The following is a 6,133-nucleotide window of genomic DNA, read 5'->3' as shown; positions in this document are numbered from 1 at the left end:
TCTCCCCCCAACGCCCCCCCCCTTCCTCTTGGGATGGTTTTCCTTTCCAGGAGATCTCTGTTACTCATTGGCAGAAGTTTAGAGTTACAAAGGACTCACAGATCAGAGATATGAGGCAGCTGCTCTGAAAATCCCCAAAATGAGAGAAACGTATGGATGTGATTTTTAAGAAGCGAGACCACCTCTTTTCAATCATTAACAAAATAGCATGCAAATCTCATGGAGTCTTTGTGAAACATTGCCAGTTTGGGGCCTGAGACCTGAGATGTCTGCATTTCTGACAAGCCGTCACTGAGGCTAATGCTGCTGGTCCAAGACCCAGTTTGCTTGGTGGCAAGGAGGTGGACTGTCCTGTTTATTAATGCACTTTTTCCTCAAAGGTTCTGAAAAACACTTAAGAATTAAACTGTTTTTCATTCTCTTTCTTGCTACTTTATTATTCTTTGGATTTACTCAAGGTTGCCGAGTTTTATACAGCATTTATGAAATCTACGGTTTTTCTTAGGTGATAATCTTGTAAGAGGGCATGCATCCTGATGTACTTGTATGATAATCAGAAGATAAGACGGCTTTGCCTGATTCTTGCAACAGGATAGTGATGCTTCATTTTTAAAAGCAACAACAATCCCAAAGAACAACTAAAATTCATTGTGCTACGGGCTGCAGTAGGATATGCATAATTGACAGGGGAAACAGATGGAAAAATAACCTGCATCTGGGGAAGAGTAAAAGGCCATTGGGAGGAGGTAAAACTCGGGGTTAGGTTTGAAGGATGGGTAAGGTTTACCTTTCCGGGACGGGGGAGAGAAGGCTCTGTGCAGAGAACATGGCAGCACAAAGGTATGGAGGCACTTGCCCTTGCAGCAGACTTTTGATGGTGGGTATCATGTTCCTTATCTGACAAGTTCACTACTGAACTTTGCCATTACTATATTATTTATAGCAACAAATAATTGAGATAAAAAGCAGGTATTTCTGTTTTTAAAAAATGTAGTTGAAAAAGCAAGTGGAAATTAACTTTTTTATAATTACTCTCTGCACCTCCTTTTAAGTGAAGCTTTGTAAAAGAAAAAAAAAACAGAAAGAAAAGAATGTATTTTGCATCTGTGCCTGGCTCACTGATGAGGAAGCTTCTAGAGCTTGCATCAGAAGCAGCTCCTATTGTTTTCAGGCACAAGACTCGTTTCCCCATGGAATTAGACACAATCACTTTGACTGTAATTTTTAGGAAATCTCCATGTGCCGAGTAAGCATTTTAAGCAGCCGGCTTTATACAGTCTGTTTTTTTGTTTTTATTTTTCCCTATCAGTCAAAGTAACTGACAGGCATTTACTAGGGGAACGCTATAAAAAAAACAAAAATCAAAAAACAGTGCAGTGCAAGCTTCGAATATAGCTAACATTAACTCTATTTGTTTGTTATGCACATATTTATTTTGCAGTATTTTATGCTGAGCACTTTTCTAGGCTTTGGAAGTAAAATGACAGACCAGACAGCAGGTATCCCTAACCCTAAAAAGCCTACATTTTACTGGAAGTACCATGAAGTGATAGGGAACTCTATTTAATAAGTGGTTCTCAAAGTGTGGTTCATGGACCTTTGAGGGTCCCCAGGACCCTCGCAGAGTGCCAATGGGGTCAAAACATCATGATAACACGGAGACATCTGCTTTCCTCCCCACATTGTTGATACTTGCATAGATGGAGTGCAAAAGCAATGACGGGCGGAACGGGGGTGCCTGAGCACAAACACCAGCAGTGGGATCAACTGCTCTGCATTTCTAGTGTTGTCTTCTAGTCACTGTATTCTTGTTGCCACACACTTTCAGGGGAAAAACAGAAAACATCAGTTGCACTCAAGAATGTACTTAATGAGGGGTGCCTGGGTGGCTCAGTCGGTTAAGCATCTGACCAGCTCAGGTCATGATCTCATGGTTCGTGGGTTCGGGCCCCACGTTCGGCTCTGTGCTGACTGGCAGCTCAGAGCCTGGAGGCTGCTTCTAATTCTGTGTCTCCCTCTCTCTCTGACCCTCCCACTTTCACGCTGTCTCTATCTCTCTCTCAAAAATAAAATAAAACGTTAAAAAATTTAAAAAAAGAATGTACTTAATGAAGCAGTAAAAGTTAATTTTATTAAATCTTGACCCTTGGGTAAATATTACTTGACTATTCTGTGTGAATAGAAAAAGATGGATGTAGGACTTCAGCCAGATGGCAGAGCTTTCTTTCACCCACCCTCACATAAAAGAAGAAAGAAAGGAAGGGAGGAAGGGAGGAAGGAAGGAAGGAAGATACAGTTAGCAATCCATGAATTAAAATAGCTCTAGGAGGGGCACCTGGGTGGCTCAGTCGTTGAGCCTCCAACTTCCTCTCAGGACATGATCTCACAGCTCATGAGTTCAAGCCTTGTGTAGGGCTCTGTGTTGACAGCTCAGAGCCTGGAGTTTGCTTCATATTCTGTCTGTCTGTCTCTGTCTCTCTCTCTCTTTGCCTCTCCCCTATTCTCTCTCTCTCTCCCTCTCAAAAATAAATAAAAACATTAAAATAAAATGAAATAAAATAGCCCTAGGAGAGTTCAAGATTTAAATTAACTTACAAAAGGGATTGGTGGGCAATGGCATAGCTGTGTTATCCCCAGAAGGCAGAAACAAGGAAGGGCGGGACTATCACTACCGCTGTCAGTATCACAGCTGATACCACCCACGTCCTTAGTGACATCACTGTTGCAGACACCCCCGCCCCGCCGCCCGCCCCGTGGCTGGAGACGCTGTTGTGTGCCTCCTGGGAAGGAGCTACTGTTGCGTCATCCTGGGACCGAGGCCAGCAGGCCCCCTCCCCTGCACCCCCACGTTGTCCTTGAACCCCAGAGCTCCAGCCGCTGAGCACTTGCCTGCACTTGGGACCTCAGCTCCTACGACGTTCTTTACACACGCACGGCCCAGCCGCTGGCCTGTAGCTGCTCCACGTGCGCACGCAGGCATCGGAGGTACCAGAGCCACTGCCACAGAGGGCCGGCCAGCCCCTGACCGCCAGAGCTGTTTGTTCTTTCCTATGTGCCCGCACTCTGGGCCTGCCCTGTGGCTGCACATCAGACACCAGTGCTATCGTGACTGCAGGATGCCCGCAAACCAGACCTGGTGCCGAGAGGGGTCCTGTCAGCCACACTGTCTCCCGCAGCCTTTGCCACCGAAGAATGGAACCGCTCTCACGACTGCTGCAGACGCAGACATCCTGGGCCCTGGAGGACCCCTGAAGTCTTCACCGAGACTGGCCTCAGCTGGGGGAGCCACAGAGCAACTGCGCTGTGGGCTGTCCCTGGAGCAGGAGCTGCCAAACCCCGTACAGCTGGTGCTGCCTGCTCACCTGTGGGCAAATAATCTTTCCCACACGAAACTGGTCAGCAGAGTCTAGACCAGGACAGTGCTGGGTCAATGGGAGACTACAAGAAACAAGCCTGTAATGAGTGGAATTGTTAGACATGGTATCAGTAACCAAAAATTTCCCAAGAAAGAAAAACCCAGGCTCAGGTGGCTTCACTGGTGAATTCTAAAACATTTAAAGAAGAATCAAACCTTCTCAAACTCTTCCAAAAAAACTGAGGAAGAGGTAACACGTCCAAACCCATTTTAGGAGGCCTGTATTGCCCTGATACCAGATCTGGACACAGTAGGAACGCAGAACTACAGACCAATATTCCTGATGAACACAGATGCAAAAATCCTGAACAAAATATGAGCAGACCAAATTCAACAGCATATTAAAAGGCTCATACACCATTGTCAAGTGGGGTCTATCCCTGGGATTCAGAGATGGCTCAGCATGCAGAGCAACAGAGACAAACCATCTTAGCACGTGAAGGACAAATATCATATGATCATCTCAATAGGTGCAGAAAAAAGCATTTGACAAAACTCAACATTCTTTGTGATAGAAACTCTCGACAAACGAGGAAATGTGCCTCAGCATCATAAAGGACATACCGACAAGTCCCCAGCTAAGATCACACTCAGAAGTGAAAAACTGAAAGCTTTTCCTCTAAGATCAGGAACAACACAAGGATGTCCACTCCCGCTGCTCTTCTTCAACCTACTACTAGAAGTCCTAGCCAGAGAATTAAAAGGCATCCAAATCAGAAAGAAAGAAGTAAAATGGTCTCTGCTTTCAGAGGACATGATCTTACACATAGACAGCCCTAACGGTTTACATGAAAAAAACCTGTTAGGTCTAATTAATGTACTCTGTAAATTTTCAGGATACAAATCAATATACAAAAACCAGTTATGTTTTTATACACTAACAATAAACTATCTGAAAGATAAACTAAGAAAGTAAATTATAATAACATCACAAACAGTAAAATACTTGGGAATAAATTTAGCCAAAGGGGTGAAAAGATCTGTATCCTGAAAACTATCAGACATTGATGAAAGAAGTTGAGGAAGACACAAAGAAATGGAAAAATACCACATATTCTTGGATTGGAAGGGTTCATATTGATAACCTATCCTTATGACCTAAAGTACCTACAGATTAAATGTAATCCCTACTAAAATTATAATGATATTTTTCACAGAAATAGTTTTTATCCTAAAATTTGTATGGAACCACAAAAACACTCTGAATAGGCAAAACAATCTTATGGAAGAAGACCAAGCTGGAGGCATTACACTTATTAATTTCAAACTATATTACATATCTGTAACCATTAATACAGTATGGTGGTGGCATAAAAACAGACACAGAAAGCCTGGACCTGGAAGAGTGAGTAAAGCCTCTTTAGTTTAATGGTGTTCAAACATTGGTGTGCATCAGAATCACCAGAAGGGCTTCTTAAAATACAGACTGCTGGGCTCCACTTTTCACATTTTGGATTTACTGGACCGAAGGTGGACGAGTGAATTTGCATTTCTAACAAGTTCCCAGGAAATACTGATACTACTGTAAAGTGGAGATACCGGTATACTGGATGAGTCCTGAAACACTATTTCTCACGCCAGTATTTCACATATGTTAGAGAACGTAGTTTTTAATTTACAATTTGCTCTTCTCTAGAACACAAACAGATTCAGGGGACTCTACCCAGTGTATATTTGAGGAGGGGCCACTATGATGCTACTCCTTTCCCCAGAGGCTTTATTGTTGGGTCTGAAGCTTTCTTGCTGGGTTCAGTTAATCCCACCAGCTCTTCTGCGTCATGGCTGCCTATGAGGGGCTGTCTCACACTCCCTGTGATTAGATTACCGTGGCACTAGCTCATTTAGTACACAGTCATGGACAGGAACACCCAACTTCCTGCAGAGAAATAGCTTCAATTCCATGACTTACACAAATAGACTTCTCTTGGGATGGCTGGCATCATGAGGTGGTAAAGCCATTTTATGCTCTTTTCACTGGCTGCCTATAAGAACCCAATGTTCTCTTCCCTTTGGTGTTATGTACTATTTAAATACTCTCAATCCTGTACCTTGTATAATATTCCTCGTGTTAGGTTCTTACGTGGCTATGTGTCTTACACCTGACACAAAAGCCACTTTTAAGAGACAGTCTTCAGGAAGCTGCTGGGTTTAGGGCAAAAAGGCCCAAATAAAGGAGCGGCTGGTTAACTGGTGATCCTCAGTCTCTAGGCTGCAAAACAAAATGCTCATTCAAACATTTGTTGAATGAATGAGTGAAACCAAAAGCAAGCTTCTGTTATATTATTTCCACCTTCCTTGTTCCCAACTACTCAAAAGTTGAAGCAGTTAGAAGACACTTGATACAATAAAACTTTCCCTAAGACAGTTCAACCTGAGGAAGGATGTTGACTGTTAACATCGACATGGAAAAGCTTTAGAAGAACTAGAGTGTTTTGAGAACAGCTTATTTCCATTATGTTTTGCATTACCTGATTGGAACAGCTACCCTCACCCATTCACAGCAGCAAGTCAAGCTTCCCCATGGAATTCTGCCTACTCAGCCTTTCAGCTGCAGAGTGAACATCATCGGTATATCCAGATGATTAGCCAGTGGTGACAAGATCTGATTCTGAAGTTTGGGCTCTTGCCCACTGATATGTGTAAATGTACATCCTGCCATCTTTCACTACTGAATTTGGAATGAGAGAGGATGACAACAGGAGATTTGAGTCAATCTTC

General features: G+C 43.3%; 1 long non-coding RNA gene across 5 annotated transcripts in view; it reads right to left on the bottom strand.

Moving 5' to 3' along the window:
• The window catches only part of LOC144220853 (uncharacterized), a 39,679-nt gene extending 37,028 nt beyond the window's left edge, over positions 1-2,651 (bottom strand). For all 5 annotated transcript variants that reach the window (XR_013331877.1, XR_013331878.1, XR_013331880.1 and 2 more), the window contains exon 1: positions 2,596-2,651. This is a non-coding gene — a long non-coding RNA (uncharacterized LOC144220853). The remainder of the gene's footprint in view (positions 1-2,595) is intronic.
• Positions 2,652-6,133: the final 3,482 nt, after the last annotated feature.

Source organism: Crocuta crocuta, unplaced genomic scaffold (assembly GCF_008692635.1).
Source record: "Crocuta crocuta isolate KB4526 unplaced genomic scaffold, BGI_CrCroc_1.0 scaffold219, whole genome shotgun sequence".
Lineage (NCBI taxonomy): Eukaryota > Metazoa > Chordata > Mammalia > Carnivora > Hyaenidae > Crocuta > Crocuta crocuta.
This window is presented reverse-complemented; position numbering and strand designations above follow the sequence as displayed.